We start from the raw sequence: 20,410 nt of genomic DNA, 5'->3' as shown, positions 1-20,410 counted from the left end.
CCCGGACTTAAATTTTGCGCTCATTAAACTCCGACTCTCCATTGCTCCTCTCCCCCAACTAAGACTTTGCTGTCTGTCTCTATGAATTTGATTCCTCTAGGCACCTCGTATAAGTGCAATCATTCAGTATTTGTCTTTCTATGTCTGCTTATTTTACCTAGCATAATTAATGCCTTCAAAGTTCATCAATGTTATAACGTATCAGAATTTCCTTCTTTATAAAAACTAAATGATATGAGGGGCCGGCAGTTGGAATGGTGGTTAAAAGTGCTGGATTCCCACTGGTTCAAGTCCTGGACCTGGCAGTTTGCTTTCTTGCTTCCCCTTTCTCTCTCTCTAGTCAAATTAAAAATAATAATAATAACAAATGGAAATAAATAAATAAATCTTTTTTTTTTTGGAGAGATTTTCACTGTAGGGCGCATGCGCTCGCCAGACAGACAGAGAGAGACATAGAGACAGAAAGCGAGAAATCATCCCCGAGGGGGGATGGTCACGCCGCAATCCCTTCTCCTCCATTCTCCTCTCGGGACCTTGGGCACGCATGCACACGCGCCCGGCGTGAGTTTTAAGCCACCGGGTCCGGGACATGAACCGCGGTCGACTACGTGGGAGTCCAGCGACATAGCCATTACACTAACTGCTGGTTCCCAATCAATCTTTTTAAAAAACCCTAAATGATATGCTATTGTATGTATATACCACATTTTACTAATCTATTCATTTATCAATGGACATTTGAATTATTTTCATGATTTGGCTATTGTGAGTAATGCTACTACCAACACTGGTGTGCAAATATCTGTTTGAGTTCTTGCTTTTAATTCTCTGGAGTACAGACGTGGAAGTAGAATGATTGGATCATATCATAATTCTATACCTGAGTTTTTTTTGAGGAACCACTAGCCATACTGTTCTCCACAATGGTTGAGGAGAACGTTTTACATTCCCACCCATAGTGCGCAAGGATTCTGACTTCTCCACATCCTCATTAACACTTTTCTTTTTTGAAGCTTATCTATTTATTTTTTCCACGAGAGAGAAAGAGGCACTCCTAACAGAGTCCTCATGCTACGATCCACCCCCAGATTCAGTCTGCCTGGTGTACACAGGAAGGGCCTCAGGATTCAAACCTGAGACCATCCCATGTGGATCCAGCAAAATTGCAGGGTGTTGCATTACCACTGTGCCATTGCTCACCCCCTGCTTTTGTTGTTCCACAGTCCTTTCTCCTCCTGGGATTTTGGGTACGCACACACTCAGCATGATTCTCCAGCCACAGGTTGGGACTAGAACTGCAGTTGCCTAAATGGGAGTCCAGCACCTTAATCACCACGCCATCTGCTGGTCCCTCTGTTTAGTTTAAAAATAGTAATCCTGATGACTGTAAAGTAGTATTTCTGTGTGGTTTTGATTTGCATTTCCTTAATGATTAGTGATGTTGAGCATCTTTTCATGTGTTTATTTGCCATTTGTACTTTTTTTTGAGAAATGTCTATTTAAGTCTTGTTTATTTTTTAAATTGTGTTGTTTGTTTTTTGTTTTTGTTGTAAAGTTGTAGGAGTTCTTTATATATTTTGGATATTGGGGCCAGCAGATGGCGTGGTGGTTAAGGTGCTGGACTCGCACATGGCTGACCATGGTTCAAATCCCAGACCTGGTGGCTTGCTTTCCCTTTCTCTATCTCTCTGTCTCTCTCTGATCAAATAAAAAAAAACCAACAACAAATGGAATTAAATAAATAAATGATTCTAATGGGGGGTATTTATATATTCTGGATATTTAACCTTTAGCAGCTGTATCACTTGCAAAATTTTTCTCTGTGTTTTCTCTGCCTTTTCACTCTGCGTCCCCATTTTGAGCAATAGTTTTATATAGGATAAATTAAATAGTAGAAACCTAAGGGTAAAAGGATGAAAAACTGGGACCAGCAAGTGGTGTGGTGGTTAAGGTACTGCACTTCAAGGTGGCCAACCGTGATTTGAGTCTTGGACCTGGTGGCTTGCTTTCTCACTTTCTCTCCCTCTATCTCTGGTGAGCGCTCATGCCCTATAGTAAATTTAAAATAATAATAAATAAAAACTAGATATATAATTCTTGGGGGGAAAAAAAGAATGAAACACTACAGAACAATCCATCCTACCCAGTGAGCTGACTACATCTGCTGAGTGATGTATTTCCTAAGTAATATGTGAGCTGGTTCATCTGATCTGGTCATTAAAAAAGCACTTGGTAGTTCTCAAACTTCCTGTTTCAAGGCTGAGATTTTTAAAAAATAGAAATAGAAATAGTACCCTTTCTTTCCTACAACACAATGGCTTATGAAGTCACTGCTTTGACAGTGACAGTTAGGAAAAGCTGCCCTGCCTTGATAAACCTGGTTTATGAAGTCACTGCTTTGAACTCATCCTGGGACTTACCAGAAGATCTGCTTTCCAGGAGCAGGTATTGCTGCTCCAGAATTCCCAGGCTTACCACTTCTCCCAGCGGCCCCATCCTCTCAGCCTCTGTGGGGTGAGCCATTCCCATCTGGTCTTCTATTACCCCAGACTGGAGAGAAGAACTTGAAATTCAGCTTCCCAATTTAAAAATAGCATCAGGGGCCGGTCAATGGCGTGTTGGTTAAGGCAGCTAGATTCCACGTGGCCAACGGCATGATTTAACCCTGGAACCAGGGACTTCATAAAACACGTCCAGTGAGCCTGAGTGCCCCAAATCAGAATGGAGGAAAAGTTGGAGGATAAAGAACTGTGGCATGACCATTCCCGACAGGGGGTGCTTTCTTACTTTTTCTCTCTCTCTAGCAAACACAGTGCCAGGTCTGGAAAATTAAAAGAAAAAAGAAAAGAAAACAATGGCATCCGCCTTTTCAGTAAAAGAATTACACTTGTAAAATCCCCTTTGAGCTAACTAAGAGGATTCATATCTTAACTCTCAGTCTCTGATTAATAATTCCTTACCACAAGACAAGCCAGGACACTTTTACATGTGGGGCCTGGGAAGCAGAGCTGCCCGGGCAAAAGCTCCAGGCTGAGGTGGGACTACAAAAGACAACCTGCGAGGCTCCCTGCCCTTGGTCCTGCCCCAGCGTTCACAGCCTCATCCCATTTAATTAGCTTCTAAAAGTGACCTACGTACTAAGGAGCTCCACTGCCATTCTTAGGAAAAAACAAATCACTGGTTAATATTACATTTGAGGTTGTTTGAAAGAAAAGCCCAACTGTGATCTCAGGGCAATTAATTTTTAAAAACATGATTTTCCAAGGTGATAATTATATCTCAAGAATACTGCTGACCATTGGTGTTTGGAATGAGCTTTGCTTTTATTATTATTATTTTTTTCCTTTCATGAAGATCATTTGATATATTTGCTTCTGGTGGTAACACGTAGAAAATCATTGAACAGGATGAACTGACAGGCTAAGTGTTTGAAGTTTGTCTCTGATGCCTTCAAAAGAGTGAAAAAAAAAATAAAAGAGAATGAGAATGCTACTTAACATTATTAAACATCTTTGAAGGTTTGATAGGCTTGTGACCTGGAAACCTAAAATGAAATAGAAACATAATTCAAAATGCTGAAATTTGGGGATTTCCCCCCAGCCTTCCCCGGTCTCTCCTCTGCAGCCGTGTGGAGGCTGCACCCTGTGATACTATTGGGCCGTTCCCTGGGACAGGAGCTGGTTAGCAGCAAAGGGGGTTTAGAAGGCAGGCTGAGGCACTTTGTCTTCCGGACAAGCCGCAGCCTGTCCACAGCGGCTCCACCCGCCGGCTTTTCCACAGCGGCTTCTCCAGCCCCGCCCCGCGTCATCCTCATTGTCTGATTTCATAACCCTAAATTAAGCATGGGAAACAAAAGAGTATGAAACAACAAAAGGGCACGAACAACAGCCTTCTAACTTCGAAAGACAGGCAGTAAACACGGAGAAGGGTAAATGGCTTTGCGCACACTGACATGAGTGCTGGAGTGTATAACGAGGGAAAGCAGGTCACAGAAGAGTAAATTGAATTGGATTCTGAGTAAGTTTTAAAAAATTATATGTGCATGTGTGTATACATGGCTCAAAAAAACCAAGTTCAATCAAATATATATGTGTGTGTGTGTGTGTATACATATATACACCTCTTTTTTTTATTAAGAGAGATTTTTGCTATAGGGCGCATGCATTTGTCAGAAAGACAAAGATAGAAAATGATAAATCACCCCCAAAGGGGGGGTGGCCACAGTGCAATCCCTTCTCCTCCATTCTCCTCTCAGGATCTTGAGCACGCACGCACATGCGCCTGGTGTGAGTTTTAAGTCACCAGGTCCGGGACTAGACATGGTCGACTATGTGGGAGTCCAGTGATGTAACCATTACACCATCTGCTGGTCCCTAAGCCCCCATTTTTTTTGTTTGTTTTGTTTTGTTTTTTGAGAGGTTTTTGCTATAGGGTGCGTGCGCTCGCCAGACAGAGACAGAGAGACAGAAAGCGAGAAATCACCCCCCAGGGAGGATGGCCATGACGCAATCCCTTCTTCTCCATTCTTCTCTCGGGATCTTGGGCACGCACGCACACGCACCCAGCGTGAGGTTAAGCCACTGTGTCCGGGACTTGAACCGCAGTTGACTACGTGGGAGTCCAGCGACATAGCCATTACGCTAACTGCTGGTCCCAAGCCTCCATTTTATAATAGCATGTCTGTGCATGTGCAAGAAAGAGAAGCATGTTTGACAGTGTCTCCTAATACTCCTCAGTCCTACAGCTCCTCAGAATCTTGGGCACCTGCAAGCCTGCCCAGCATGGTTTCAAGTCAACCTGGGGATCCGGACCCATGGTGGGCATATGGCTTCCAGCCTCACAGGCACTTCTCCCACTGCTCCAAAGTAGTTGAGCTCCTTATTTATTTATTTATTTTTCTTTGGAGAGGTTTTTGCTACAGGGCGTGTGCGCTCGTCAGACAGAGAGAGACAGAGAGACAGATAGCGAGAAATCACCCCCCAGGGGGGATGGCCATGCCGCAATCCTTTCTCCTCCATTATCCTCTTGGGATCTTGGGCACGCATGCCCACGTGCCCAGCGTGAGTTTAAGCCGCCAGGTCTGGGACTGGAACCGTGGTCGACTACATGGGAGTCCAGTGACATAGCCATTACGCTAACTGCTGGTCCCTGCTCCTTATTTATTTTTATTTAGTTTTTCCTTCCATGTGTATGAGACAGAGGTGGGAGAGAGAAGAGGAAGAAAGGCACACTGAACAGGGCCTCACAACATATCCTCCTCCCAGCTTTCGGGCCAGCCAGGATCACATGGACACACGTGCAGCCTGTTTGTACAGGTCCACCCCAGAAACAAACCGCCATCTTCCATCTGCACTCAGCCCAGGAGCGGCCAGTGCGCATGGTGTGAGCCCTGTCAAGGGCAGTTTCCCTCTCCCCACAAGGCAAGCCCTGGCTCCCTCCCTCTGGCCTCTGCTTGGAGACTGCTCTGCAGTGTGGGGAGCAAAATGGCGGGAGAGTATGTCAGAGAGCTTTCACTTTTTACTCCGCGCCTTTGGGTATTGTTGCATTTTTCACATCAGCATGAGTTTGTGTTTTACTTGCATGATTACAAAAATGAAAGAGAGTCTTGGTTGGCTAAAATGAATTGCAGATTTACATATCAATTTTTCATTTGCCTTCTGCTTTTCATGGACCAGGATAGTCTCTGAAGAGACGCCATTAAACAAGCCAAGTGAAAGGATGCAACGGGAACTGCTGCAGGCAAAGGGCCTTTTCAAACTTGCTGATGTGTGTGCTCCAGATGATTAAGTTTAAAGGCAGGCTGTCTTGTAACCACTTCAAATGTATCAGCAGGTATGGAAAGCACCCGGATCAACTTCGTCTTACTGGCGGTGGAATTCTACAAAGCTCAGTGGTTGCCAGAAGAATCTGCTCACCCTGGAAACCTGGCTAACGGAGGCGAAGGAGTTTATGGCTGATAACAGATCAACTAATATTACATATGAAGACACCTTTGTAATCCAAGTTTGCTTCGGAGAATATGGAATTTTAGGTCTGGTCTCACGGGCTGGTGGCTAAGAGAAATAGATCCTATATGGTTGACCTTGTGGTTCAAATCCCATCCTGGCAGCTTGAGAAACATGCAAGGCACTTGCATGTGCATGCCCCAAATCCCCACAAGATGGAGAAATGGAGAAGGAAATGAGGCATAACCGCACCCCACTGGGGAGCATTCCTCCATCTCTCTCTGTGTCTCTGGTACGAGTGCCCTTCCAGTTCTAACAGTGGCCCATGGGCTGTTACAGCAGAGTTGGCTGGGCCCATGGTGGCACAAGTGGAGGGCACTGCTGTGCAGTGGCTGAGGCTGCATGAGAGGCCCAGGTTTGGTTCCCAACCCAACCTGAAACAGGCCAGGTGTAATGGCGCACTCCTGTAGTCCTAGCCAACTGGGTAGTTGAAGCACAAGGGTCATGATGTAGTGAGACTGTTAAAAATGTCTCTCTGTCTCTCTCTTTCTTCTCCTATCCCTTCTGCTCTCTGTCTCCCTTCCCCTCCTAGACATGCTCTAGCTTAAAAAAAAAAAAAAAAAAGGAACCAAAAGGTGGCACAAGTTAAGATGGCTGAATCCCACGTGACTGACTTCATGTTTCGAGTCCCAAACCTGGCAGCTTGAAAATCATGCTGGGTGCATGTGTGTGCATACTCAAAATCTTAAGAGGACAAGGGAAAAGAAGGGATTATGGCATGGCCACCCTCCCCTGACTTCTCACTCCCCCTTCCTGACTCTCTCCAGCAAGTACATGCACCCTATAGCAAAACTAAAAAATAATTAATTCATTAATTACTACTAGTAATAAAATGGGGGGCAAATGGTGGCACAGCAGCAATGCAACTGGACCCACTTGGACCCAGGTTTGCATCACAGGACCTCCCCGAACTATCTGGGCATTCATGTTCATGATCCAGGCTGGCTAAGGCTCAGAATGAATTGCAGCATGAAGACCCTTTTGGGGATGCTTCTCTCTCTTTCTCTTTCTCCCATGGAAGAAATAAACAATTATCTTACGAAATCATAGTGACAGCCAAGTTCCCTGGGCTGAGAATGTAAGACAGGTCTAACATACTTAGAGATGGACGCTCCTAAACAGAAAAGATTTGTTTCCTCTGAGTTCCTTGCCATTTTGCCATTCGCCCCGTTTTCTCTGAGTGCCCACGCTGTTCTGCATTCCTGAGTTTGCAGCTATCCCAGGGATTGGCCTTTGTTTAGAGTGAGGTTCTGATGTTTGTCGTGCAAATGTGGTTTTGCTTTGAGATGATTTCAGTATGTTCGCTGCTTCACAGATGCTGTTCTGATCTTCATGCTACAAACCCAGCTCGAGGAACCTCATGAATTCTGAAATGGATAATGCTGTTAAACAAGAGAGCTTGTTAAAACTTCATTTGTATTCCTATTTTCAATTTTCGTTTCTGCCATTTGCCAGCGTCCACGTTTTCAGTTATTTTCCAGCTGTGGAGTTTGTCTCAACCACACATGTGCAACTGGAAAGAAAGTTTGCCCCAAGGGCTTCTCAAGCTTTCAAGGTTTGAGATTGGCACTGGGCAACGATTTGCCCTACACGTTTCGATACTAGGTTTTGGCTACCTCTCACAACCAGACTGATTGTTCTGTGTGTGCGTCTTTCGTCTGTCACAGGTGTGTGCGTCTTTCATCTCCTGCCTGGAGACATGTGAAGTCTTTCTGAGGAAGTAAAATATCCCCAATACACCACCTGTCAGAGCTCACGGAATTAGAGCAAAGCCATGGCGTTCCAGACCATGCACTGTGCGTGGGCTGTGAGACAATGGAGTGTAGACAGGCAAACCGCCTTCACCGTCCACCTAGATGGACTCAGCTCTCCCCTGCTCTGTCCTCTGGGCACATAGCTCACCAAACTACACAATTATCTGCCATTCATGACACCTCCGTGCTCGTTAGAGTCAAGAATAATTAGCAATAAATGTGTCCAAACATCTTGTGTCCTGGGGAGTGGCAAATGGGGCCAGGTGTGCATTGATTTGTGATCGGTGCTATCACAGTACATCTGCATTTTTACATACTATTTGCCTTGTCAAAGAATCTGACATACCTCATTCCTAAAAGAACCTTACTTCTTTAGCTAAGGATTACTGCTTTTGGGAACAGCAAAGGAAATCTAGAAACATCTGCAGAACAGAGGGAAGGAAGAAGCCGGAAGACCTAAATATAGATTCTTGCTTTCTCAAGTGAGTTCAAGCCTGAAAGACATGGTCTTTCTTTAAAAACAAAAACAAAAAACAAACAAACAAACAAAGAACAAAGAAACGTTTCTTCTGAGAGAGGAGGAAATGCAGACAGGGTCTCCACCGCGCAGTCCACCTCCACTCTCAGCCAGCTTGGACCACAAGCATGTATGTGCCCCATGAGCTCAGGGAGGTTTAGGACATGATCTCGGGGCCTTTCCCATGCACATCCAGTTGTGAGACTACTGAGCCACCATCCGGCCCCCACAGAGTCTTCCAAAGGAAAATCGATATTTGATTCAAACTCACTATTTAAACATATGCATTACTAATCGCCATATAAGTGCTTGTAAACGTGTATGTTTGTCCCCTGGAAGTCCTTTTGAGAGGCTGGCAGATGGCATGATGGTCAAGGTACTGGACTCCCACGTGGCCAACTGTGGATCAAGTCCTGGACCTAGTGATTTGCTTTCTCATTTTCCCTCTCTCTGTGTCTCTTTCTGGTCCAGTTAGATAATAGTAATAAAATTAAGCAAATAATTATTTAAGAAGAAAAACCTGGGGCAGCAGATAGTCTAGCGATCACATCACTGGATTCCCACATGGCTTATTGTGGTTTGAGTCCTGGACTCGATGGCTTAAAAATCATGCTGAGGGGTCAGCAGGCTGCATGGTGGTTAAGGGTGCAGGACTTCCACATGGCTGACTATGGTTTGAGTCCTGGACCTGGCGGCTTGGTTTCTCTCTCTCTCTCTCTCTCTTGCTCTATCTCTCTCTGGTCAAATTAAAATACATAAATAAAGTTAAATAAAATAATTCTAAAAATAAAAAGCATGCCTGGTTCAGGATCATCTGCATGCATGCCCAAGATCCCAGGAGGAGAATGAAGGAGAAGGAATTGTGGCATGGCCCTCCTCCCAGAGAGTGACTTCCCATGTTCTATCTCTCTGGGCAAGCACATGTGCCCTATAGCAAAAATCTCTCTCTCTCAAAAAAATTCATGTCAGGTGCACGTGTGTGCGTGCCCAAGATCCTGAGAGGGGAATGGAGGAGAAGGGATTGCAGTGTGGCCAGTGTGGCCATTCCCCCCGGGGGGCTCACAACTGACAAATGAAAGAAAAGAGAGGGGAAGTGTGTTAGAGTTAAACAAAAAACACACCCCTAAAGAAAAAAATTCCAAAAAAAAAAAAAAAAAAAAGAAAGAAAGAAAGAAAAAGAAAAAGAAACACCCTGCTGGACTTCTTTTAAGGGAAATGGAACAAAATATTTAGCAGGTGGGCAAATTGCCCCAAATTCCTATTCATTTCATCTAGAGAAAAGATGCCTTTCAGTGTCCCCATCCCACCACTGGAGATGTTTTTGAGATTGGTGGTCCCTGACAATTACCAGCAGATAGTACAGAGATACAATTCCTTCAGCCAGTCAGAGTCCATGTTCATTCCATCTGTCTCTTATCTCCTCACCTCTCTGTCTCTACTGGTTTCTGGAGCAGACACAGCCAGCTACCCCAAGTCAGGAGAGGTCCATTCCAACCTTGGTTTGTATCTCCGCGTCTCCATGCCCTTATCGTAGTGGGAGCAGCTATGTCCAGCATTGCCTCTCAATGTCTTCTGCCAAGTAGATCCAAGGGCAAAGGAGAGCTGCCCAACCTCAGGGTCTAGTCCTCACCACTACGGGAACACATTTTGAAGACGTACTTCTTTTTTTTTTTTTAAGTTTTTTTTTTGTTTGTTTGTTTGTTTGTTTGTTTTTTTGCCACAGGCATGTGCACTGGTTTGTTTGTTTGTTTGTTTGTTTGCCACAGGCATGTGCATTGGTCAGAGAGAGACAGAGAAGGAAAGTGAGAAATCACCCTCCCCCCGGGGGATTGCCATGATGCAATCCCTTCTCCTCCATTCTCCTCGTAGGATTTAGGGCACAGATGCACATGCACCTGACATGATTTTCCAAGTCACCAGGCCTGGGACTTGAACCGTGATCAGTCATGTGGGAGCCCAGTGCATTAACCACCATGTCACCTGCTGGCCATGTTGCATCATTCTTATCTTAGCCTTATAGAATGTAAGAACTAGAAGGGGCTTTCATGCTAATTTAGCAAAGCCTTGAGAAATAAGAGAATCAAGGCTAGGGAGGTCAGGCTGGTGGCAGAGATAGGATTAGACTCTGGCTCTCTTGCACCTAGGTTCTGTCCTCCATGTCTGCTAAATTCTTCCAACAGTCTGTCCACACTGGAACACATGTGCCCACATTAGGTGCATTGCCATTACTCATAATGGAGGGCAGATGCTGTGTCCTCTTAAATTTACTATTAGAAAAGGAATCCTTACAGTGTTTGATGGAGCAGCCAACAGTGTGCGTTACGCGCCAGATCTGACCATAGAGAATTCTTCCCAGGATTCAAGACATTCTTAAACAGAACCACTCAACAAGACGTTGCCAAGATCCCACATGGACGCTGCTCTGATCAGCTCACTGCGTGCAGGTTGCCTTATGCTCAGAAAGCATTTGTGCAGCACTGCAGAGATTAAAAAGCTCCTTGCCAGCCAGCATTTCACATGCTCCTCCTTTTTTAAAGGTGAATATTTGTAACCCTCATTTTACATAAAAATAAAATGAGATTCAGGAATTCTAAGTGACCAACCCAAGGATCTGTAGACATCAAGGAACAAAGCTATGTCCTTAATGATGGTCTGACCCAGAGCGCAGTGCCTCTTCTTCACAGCACAGCTGATAAATGAAAAATACTGGGTAAGGGACCAGCAGATGGCATAATGGTTACATTGCTGGACTTACACATGTTCAACTGCAGTTCGAGTCCTAGACCTGGCAGCTTCAAACTCAATGCTGGGCACACGTGCATGCCCAGGTGTGTGTGTACCCAAAATTCTGAGAGGAGAGTGCAGGGTAAGGGATCGCAGCATGGCCATCCCCCCTTGGGGGGTGATTTTTCACTTTCTGTCTCTCTGTGTCTCTCCAGCGAGCACATGCACCCTATATAAAAACAACAACTGAGTAACTCTCCCTAGTTCATGAGAATACAGTCAAGTGCCACGTAACAGCATTTTGGTCAATGACGGACCGCACATATGACAATGGTCCCGTAAGGAGCAATAGGATATTCCATATGGCCTAGGTGTGCAATAGGCTATTCCACTAAGCTGGTTTAAGTACACTCTATGATGTGTGCATGAGGACTGAATCAGCTACTGATGCATTTCTCAGAATGCATCCCTGTTACCATGCAGCACGTGACTGTGTTGGAAATTGGACCTCTGTTTTTTTTGTTTGTTTGTTTTGAGAGATTTTCGCTATAGGGCGCATGTGCTTGCCAGACAGACAGAGAGAGACATAGAGACAGAAAGCGAGAAATCATCCCCCAGGGGGGATGGTCACACCGCAATCCCTTCTCCTCCAGTTTCTTCTTGGGATCCTGGGCATGCACGCACACACGCCTGGCGTGAGTTTTAAGCCACCAGGTCCGGGACGCAAACCACGGTCGACTACATGGGAATCTAGCGACATAGCCATTACGCTAACTGCTGGTTCCCCTGGACCTCTGTTTTGAAGGATGCTAAGCACAGGGTGTGTCTGTCCTGGTACCCATGTTAACTTAGTTATTTTGGAAGGCCATTGCAGGCAGAAAGGGTAAACCAGTGTGTGGGGAAGTATATGCTATTTCTATTCCTGGAGCATGCAAATGGGAGTCAGGCAGTGGTGAGAGAGGGGTCAGAGAGGTGAGTAGGACCCAATTCATGAAGAAGGGCTTTGCATGCCCTCTGTGAAGAGCTTGGATTTTAGTATTTAAATTTTTTTTTTTTATTGAACTTTATTTATTTCATTTATTTTACATTCTTTCACTGAACATCATCACAGCATACAAAATGCAATTTCCCATCCAGAATACACTATACAGTGACTTAATCATACATGTTATCATCAACAAATAATTTTCCATTTCTTGTTTCTTGTATATATTTATGTTTCTTCCCCCTATTATTATTTTTTCTTTTTTTTGAGAGGTTTTTAGCTATAGGGCACGTGTGCTCGCCAGAAAGACAGAGAGAGACAGAGAGACAGAAAGCGAGAAATCACCTCTCGGGGAGGATGGTCATGCCGCAATCCCTTGTCCTCCATTTTCCTCTCGGGATCTTGGGCACACACACACACGCCCGGCGTGAGTTTAAGCCACCGGGTCCGGGATGCGAACCATGGTCGACTACAGGGGAGTCCAGCGACATAGCCATTATGCTAACTGCTGGTCCTTCTTCCCCCTATTTTTCACCCTCTGCCATCTTCCACCCTTCTCTCACACTGTCTATGATACCTGCAGTTGCTTTCCAGTCCTTTAAAATTTTTTCCCACATTTTATTGACTCACAAAATATCTTAATTAATCTAACTACTTTTAATAGCAAGTTCAGCTGATGTATACATATCTGTGAACATATGTTGACTTTAGGCATGAAACTATAGAGTAGAGTAGAATGAATATGCTATAAAGTAGCATCTAGCTGAGGCTATCTAGTTTACAGTGGTCATTAAATAGGTATTTTTAAATATATATTTTTTAATTTCAAGAAAGACAGCTTTAGCTTTAATATATCCAAATCAAAAATGTTAAGAGAACTTTACTTAAGACTTAAAGCCAGGAAACAGGTCAGGATTCTGTTTAAATAGTAGGTACATGGACCTGTCCACAACTCAAGAGAAGACCAAAATCTTTAACTCTGGAAAACAAAGCGTAGAAAAAGAAAAATAATGATTTAGTCAAAAGTCATAAAACTCTATTTCACTGGTTCAGGTCCACATACTTAATCTATCTTCTGTTGTGGTCTGATCTTTCCATTTAAATTCTGGAAGATAATGTTCAACTTTGGATTTGTCCCTACCATTAAGTTGGGATTTTCTTAGTTGTTTTTGAACTCTTATTTCTGTGTTTGACTTTAGTTTTCCTGATATAGCACTCCCTTCAGAACTTCTTGGAGAGGTGGTCTGGTGTTGGTAAATTCTTTCAGGTTTGTTTATCTGAGAATGTTCTTGTCTTCTCTTCTCATATGAAGGATAATTTTGCTGGATATAGTATTCTTGATTGAAATTGTTTTTCACTCAACACTTTAAGTATATTTTTCAATTCTTTCCTCACTTGCATTGTTTCTAATGAGAGGTCGGTTAGCCCGATGGGAAATCCCTTGTGGTAACTTGACGTTTTTCTCTTGCCAATCTTAGTAACCTGTGGTTTTGGTCAATCTGGCTATAATGGGTCTTGGAGAAGATCTTCTTGGGTTGATTGTATTTGGGGTCGTTCGTATTTCTTGGGTCTGGATCTTTGAGTGCCTCTCTGAGTTTGGAAAATTTTCTTCCAGGATTTCATGGAATAGGTTATCAATGCCCTTATTAGTCCCTTCACCTTCTGGGATACTGGTTATCCAGATGTTTGGATGTTTAATGGTATCTAGTATTTCTTGTATATTCCTCTCATTTTTATGGACTGTTTTCTGTTTCTGTGGTGGATTTTTCTAGTCTAGTGATTATCTTCCACATCTGAAGATTCGATTTTCTGTATGATCTAGTCTGCTTTTTTTTTTTTTTGAGAGGTTTTTCACTATAGGGCGCATGTGCTCGCCAGAAAGACAGAGAGACAGAAAGCGAGAAATCACCCCCCAGGGGGTGATGGCCACACCGCAATCCCTTCTCCTCCATTCTCCTCTTGGGATCTTGGGCACTCATGCACACGCGCCCGGCGTGAGTTTAAGCCACTGGGTCCGGGACACGAACCGAGGGCGACTACGTGGGAGTCCAGCGACATAGCCATTACGCTAAAAACTGGTCCCATGATAGTCAACTTTTGTGCTGAGATAAAGACTAGAAGAACATTATATTGCTAGTAGACTGGCCTTAAAGAACAGTGACTCACTGAAGTTGTTGAAGAAGGCGAGGCTGACTACAAGAAAGCACTTACGCAGGGCTGCAGGAAAAGCCATGAACAATGCGGGCTGAGATTATTCTGGACTCCATGCTGGTTTAGAGGCCTCGGCAGTAGGGGCCTGTGCCATGACTTTGCTCTGCCTTTGTGAATGCCCGGCTTCCTTATACTCCTTTCTGGACCTTTTCTCACAGTAAGCTTAGATTTTCTTCCCTTCATGATTTTGGACTGCACAGGACCCATCAGGGTCACCCTGGTCCTCCCAGGTGATGAAACTTCCAGCTCCGCTCCCACTGCTGGCTGCTTCGCTGAGTTCTAACACCTGGGAGAGGCTGTCCTGACCCACCTTTGTGCACAGCCTCATTAGTGGCCCAGGCTGTGGAGCAGAAGCTGCTTCCCAGACCTGGGTTACCTTGTTATAGCCACTAGTGTTGGTGGCAGGTGGGACATTTCAATAAAGAGAGCTGAAGGTACGCTTGCCAAGAGTAACAGAGATTGTGTGGAATCTGTGAGCTTGCCCCAACTGAAAGAAAGGGATGTGGCTCCATGCTGGTGAATGTCGGGACCCGCTGTGGGTGCAACTGGTTCTGATGGGTTTGAGATCCAGGATATGTGACTCAAGCATCCCTTGGGCTGTCTGTGTCTTGCCCAAGAGGAGCCAGTTCCAGGTGGCTGGCCTGTCTGTCACTGCTCCTGGTTCCCAAACTTACCTGAATTGAAAAATAATTGAATTAGAGGTGGTTACTTTTCATTTTTTTTTTAAGTTGCTAGAGGGCACACACACTTGCCAGAGAGAGCAAGAGAGAGGTGAGACAGGAACGCCCAATGGGGCATGGTCACTCCCCAATCCTGTCTCCATTTCTGAATCCTGTCAGGATTTGAGGCATGCACTATAGGTACTTGGAACAGTTTTTCAAGCCATAGGGGCCAGAATTTGAACTGCACTGTCAGCCATGTTGGGAGTTAACCTCCCTTAAACACTAGGTCATGGGTGACCTGATTTTTTTTCAAAAATCCATTTTATGTACCCATTCCATTGTCATTAAGTGACCCAAGCATTGAATGAAAAATCATCTTTTCTTGTCCCCCACCGCCAGATGTTTCTTCTTCTTTTGAAATCAGACAGGAGAACAGGAGGGTGTCTGGGACAGACATGGATGTCAGGAGATCCGTGAGCAGAAGGGCCCCCTGCACACCGACACACACCTCCCTGCAGCCGCTCTGCTGTTTGGATTTCGTCTTCAGAACTGCTGAACACCTGCGCCTCTTGAATTTCATTCAAGATTCCTAATCAGTAAGAGAATGCGTTCTTTCAGAGGTCAGTTGATTTCTGGAACCTCGAGCAAACATGCTTGGCAGCCTGCCACTGGCCCTGGGAGTCATGGAGAGCCTGAGCTCTGGGCCCTTTGGAATGAGTTCTGGCCTGCATTCCCTGCTTTTGTAAAAAGGTCCTTGCAGGAGATCTGGTAGGCCTATTCAGAACAACGCACAAAAGCAAGAGTTGTAAACATGCTGATAGACAAGGCTTGCTTTAATAAATTAACAATTACTTTAAAATGATTACCCTCCGGAGCTTCCTCCTCCCATCCGGGGAGTGCAGGGCCTGCCAAGTGTACTGAGCTCGTTATGTAACTGGCAGGAGCAAGGAAATTCCAGGTCGAGAATGTAATGGAGGCCCTGTTACGGGGCAGGAGGAACGGGGGCTGGAGGGACGCTGCGAACGGCAGCAGTTTCACAGATTATAAATGGAGCAACAGATGCGAGCTGTTGCTTAGTGTGTTTTAGGTGATTAAAAATACATTCTTCTTAAAAATAATCCTCATGAAGTTTTAAAAACCTTGGTTTTGAGTTTCTTCCTGGTGTTTTATTGGTTCTGATTAGTTTAAGGAAGCTGGAATGTGGCTGTTTAAGTGAACGCTCTGATCCGGATTTTTGCCCTTGAACAGCTTTAGAAGGAGAAAAAAGTAAATCCCAGAGTAGCAGAAGGCACCAACTACAGGATTATCTGTCCTGAAATCTTTTATTTTTAAAATTTATGATAGAGCATGTGTGTGCACGAGAGAGGAGGGCGAGCCCTTCGCAGAGCTCGGCCTGTGGCTCTGTCTTTATTCCAATGCTCCAGCTGCCGAGACCTGGGCACGCCTACTGGTGCCCAGCAGTTTTTTATTTTTTAGGACGTCCAGGCTGAGGACTAGAACTATGTGTGGCTTCAGCTCTGCTGTTCAGTACAACATCAACTGTGCCCAAAACCGAATTTGTAAAAAATGTGTTCCTTCCATGTGAGGAAGGCACCAACAGTGTCATGATGTCACTCACGATCCACCCATCCACCTCCACCCAGCTTAGGCCATTTCCCACCTGGCGCTCCGTGTGTAGAGGGAGCTCTCCACCTTCCCTTGCAGGTCGTGCATTGCAGGGAGTAGTTACTGCTGCAGCCCTGGCTGGCTCTCTGTCCTAAAATCTTATTGTTGAAATATAAGATCCTACTTGGAAACTACTTAAGAGCTTAAGAACGGAATCTACGTCATTGTCCATGAAAAGTCTGACCGAGAGGCTGGATGGTGGCAGGGTAAAATGTACACCCTGCGAGGCTGGCCTACGTGGGAAGGTTCCCAGTTCCCGTGGGTGACCTCTCTGCGCAGGCCAGGTGTGGGTGTGCCTGTGCTGCAGGGTTAGCTGAGGGCTGGGCTGGATCTCAGCAGTGGAACTTGCTGGGTGCTGACACGTCCTCACTCACTCTCGCAGGATAAATAGATAAACTTAGGAAATCGGCTACCTCGAGTGAACTAGAAATAAGATTTACCACTGAAATTAAACATATCTGAATGGGAACCAGCAGTTGGCATAATGGCTATGTCGCTGGACTCCCACGTAGTCAACCATGGTTCGAGTCCTGGCCCGCATGTGTGTGCGTTCCCAAGATCCTGAGAGGAGAATGGAGAAGGGATTGCGGCATGGCCATCCCCACTGGGGGATGATTTCTCACTTTCTGTCTCTATGTCTCTCTCTGTCTGTCTGGCGAGCGCACGCGCCCTATAGCAAAAACCTCTACAAAAAAGGAAAAAAAAAATATCCGAATGCTATTCTGGGGAAGTCTTAAGGTGCTCCAGCTATCTTTGAGTACCCTTAACTGCCGGACTACCTGCTTCATTTGATCATCCAACTCTTAAATACACACCTTCCATGCTCAGAAGAGAGCCTTAGAATAAAACTGTCTCATCAATAAAACATTCATAAATGTCCACAGCTCCTTGCAGTAATACTCCATAACTAGTTAAGACACTGATTCTACCTATACATATATATACATATATGTATATGTAAATATGTATATATATATAATTTTATTTATTTATTTTTAAAGAGATTTTTGCCTTAGGGAGCATGCACTCACAGGAGAGAGAGACAGACTGAAAGTGAGAAATCACCCCCCAGGGGGATGGCCACGCTGCAATCCCTTCTCCTCCATCCTCCTTTTGGAATCTTGGGCACGCACACACACTCATCTGGCGTGAGTTTCAAGTCACTAGGTCTGGGACCTGAACCGTAGTTGACCATGTGGGAGTCAAGAAACATAACATTAGTTGACCATGTGGGAGTCCAGAAACATAACGGATTCGTCATTTGCTGACCCATACATGCTTTCTTTTCTTTTTTTTAATAGATTTTTTGCTAAAGGGTACATGTTCCCACCAGAGAAAGATACAGAAAGCAAGGAATCAACCCTCAGAGGGGATGGCCATGCCACAATTCCTTCTCCTCCTGTCTCCTCTTGAGATTCTGGGCGCACATGCATGCACTTGTGCCTGGAGTGAGTTTCAAGCCACTGAATCTAGGACTTGAACCATGGTCAGCCATGTGGGAGCTGACTGCCTTAACCACTACAGCACCTATTGTCCCTCCACCTCCGTGTATGCTTTATTCCACAAATACCAGCAGACATGGGTTTAAAAGTTTCATTATCAATACCCCACTTTATTCTTACAGGGAAAAAACAAAAGCTCAAGAATCTACTAGTAGTATTGGGAAGAAGACATCTCAGCAATGACCCAGGCAAAAAAGCCATTAAAACAAGAGGCAAATTCCAAATAGTTAAGAAAATATAGAACATGATCTTATTATCTATACTCATATCAAATGGAAGGCACACTAAGCTCAACTGTTTGTCTTCTACACTGAGGACTCTAAAAGTCAGTAAACGTTCCCCCTAGGCTCCTGGCAGCTTAAGAGCTGAGTCTGATATCTGATAAATTTTTAGGCTGCCATTAAAAAAAAAATTATTAAATTTGATCAGAGACAGAGAGAAAAGGAAAGTGAGAAAGCAAGCCACCAGGTCCTGGACTCAAACCATGGTTGACCACATGGGAGTCCAACATCTTAACCACCTGCTGGCCCCCTGGCTGCCAATTTTTAATATCTAGTACATAACTAGATAAGGGAATGGAATATTTATAACAAATTATTACTCTAATACTCCTTCATGGATTATTTGTAAGATAAAAATAATAACTAGTACAACATGTAACAGTTGAACAACTCACTGTTTATGGAGATATTTATATGACTGTTACTAAAACTCAAAATGTATTTTTTATTCTCAGAAAATAAATCATGTACTTGAAATTCAAATTGGCCCTCACAGAAGTTCTTTACATACTTTAGCTTTTCGACTGACTTACTGAATTATATTAGTAAGAATGTTTACATGTCAGGCTATAAATGGTTTGAAAGAAAAAAGATCCCAAAAGACATAGCATATAAACAACCACCAAAAAAAAGGTAGAGTTGTTATATCAGTCAAAATAGTCTTTAAGGCAAAAACTGCTACTAGGAAGGACAGCAGGTGGCATGGTGGTTAAAGCACTAGACTCCCACTAGACTGGCCCACTGTGGTTCCAGTCCTGGACCTGGCAGCTCGCTTTCTCACTTTCTTTCTGTCTGTCTCTCTAGTGAGTACATGTGCACTTTCCAGAGAGACAAAGAGTGAGAAATTTGCTCTATAGCAAATTAAAAAATAATAATAAAAATTAAAAATAATTGCTACTAGAGACAAAAGATATTTTATAATGATCAAAGGGTCAATAGATTAAGAGGATCAAACAAAGATAAACATTTATGCACTAAAAAGAGTCCCAAGGGCCAGCAGGTGGCATGGAGGTTAAGATGCTGGATGCCACATTGTTGACTGTGTGGTTCGAGTTCTGGAGCTGGCAGCTGAAAATCACTGCAGGCAAGTGTGCATGTGTGCTCAAAATCCTGAGAGAAGTCTGGAGGACACGGAATGCAGCGTGACCTCCCCAAAAGGGGTAATTTCTCAGTTTCCCTCTCTCTCTCTCTGTCTCCAGTAAGTAGTAGTAAAAATCGAAAACAAAAAGCAAAAAGAACCTTAAAATACATTAAACAAAAACTACCAGAATTGAAGGGAGAAATGGACAACACAACAATAATATTTAGGACCCGGAGAGAGAGGCTAACCCAGAAGGATCCAGGTTGAGCCGTGATGGTGGTAAGACAGTGAGGCAGATGGCAGCTAGGCTGCCAGTCGAGGAGGTCGAGGACATCAGTGCCATTCTGCAACCCAGAGCTGCAGTGTTTCACATCTCTTTCTTTTCTTTTTAAAAAATGGAATTACGTATTCCTTATCCAGGAGAGGCACAGAGATGGAGACAGTGAAGCAGTAGGGGGCAGGGAGGTTGGCACCCCCTACAGGTCTTCACGCTGCAATCCACCCCCAGTCAGAGCTGGCCTGAGTCACAAGCACACATGTGCCTAGCATGTTCAGGAAGGTTCTAGGATATGAACCCAGGGCCTTTACTATATTTTACAGTGTGTTACCTCTGCACTACCACCTGGTCCTCATTATCCTCTTCAAATAAAATAAAATCTGACTCAGAACCTTCCAATCCAATGTGGGCCAAGTGAGGGGCTCTATTACCCATCTTGGGACCCAAAGAATCCTGAAGACAAGTTTGGTCCCTGGGCAATGAGGGTTGAGCTGCTAGTATTTCTAAGTGGAAACTTCTAGAAAGAGGTAACTGCAGAATCAGGAGTCAGGCCTCCCCAGAGCTCTGGCCTCCTCTAAGTGCTCTGGCAAGTGGTGCAGGCCAGGGTTCCCGCAGTCTGAAGACCTCAGCCTGGGCCTGGGGCAGGCTTCTTCCCAGCCTCTCTTTCAGTCTCAGTGGCACCCTCTCCCCTCCCCTAGAATATTCTGGAGCAAAGAGGCCTCTGGAAAACAAAAGGCAGGTTGTCT

The sequence above is a fragment of the Tupaia chinensis genome, unplaced genomic scaffold (assembly GCF_000334495.1).
Source record: "Tupaia chinensis unplaced genomic scaffold, TupChi_1.0 Scaffold143584_1, whole genome shotgun sequence".
NCBI classification, from domain to species: domain Eukaryota; kingdom Metazoa; phylum Chordata; class Mammalia; order Scandentia; family Tupaiidae; genus Tupaia; species Tupaia belangeri.
This window is presented reverse-complemented; position numbering follows the sequence as displayed.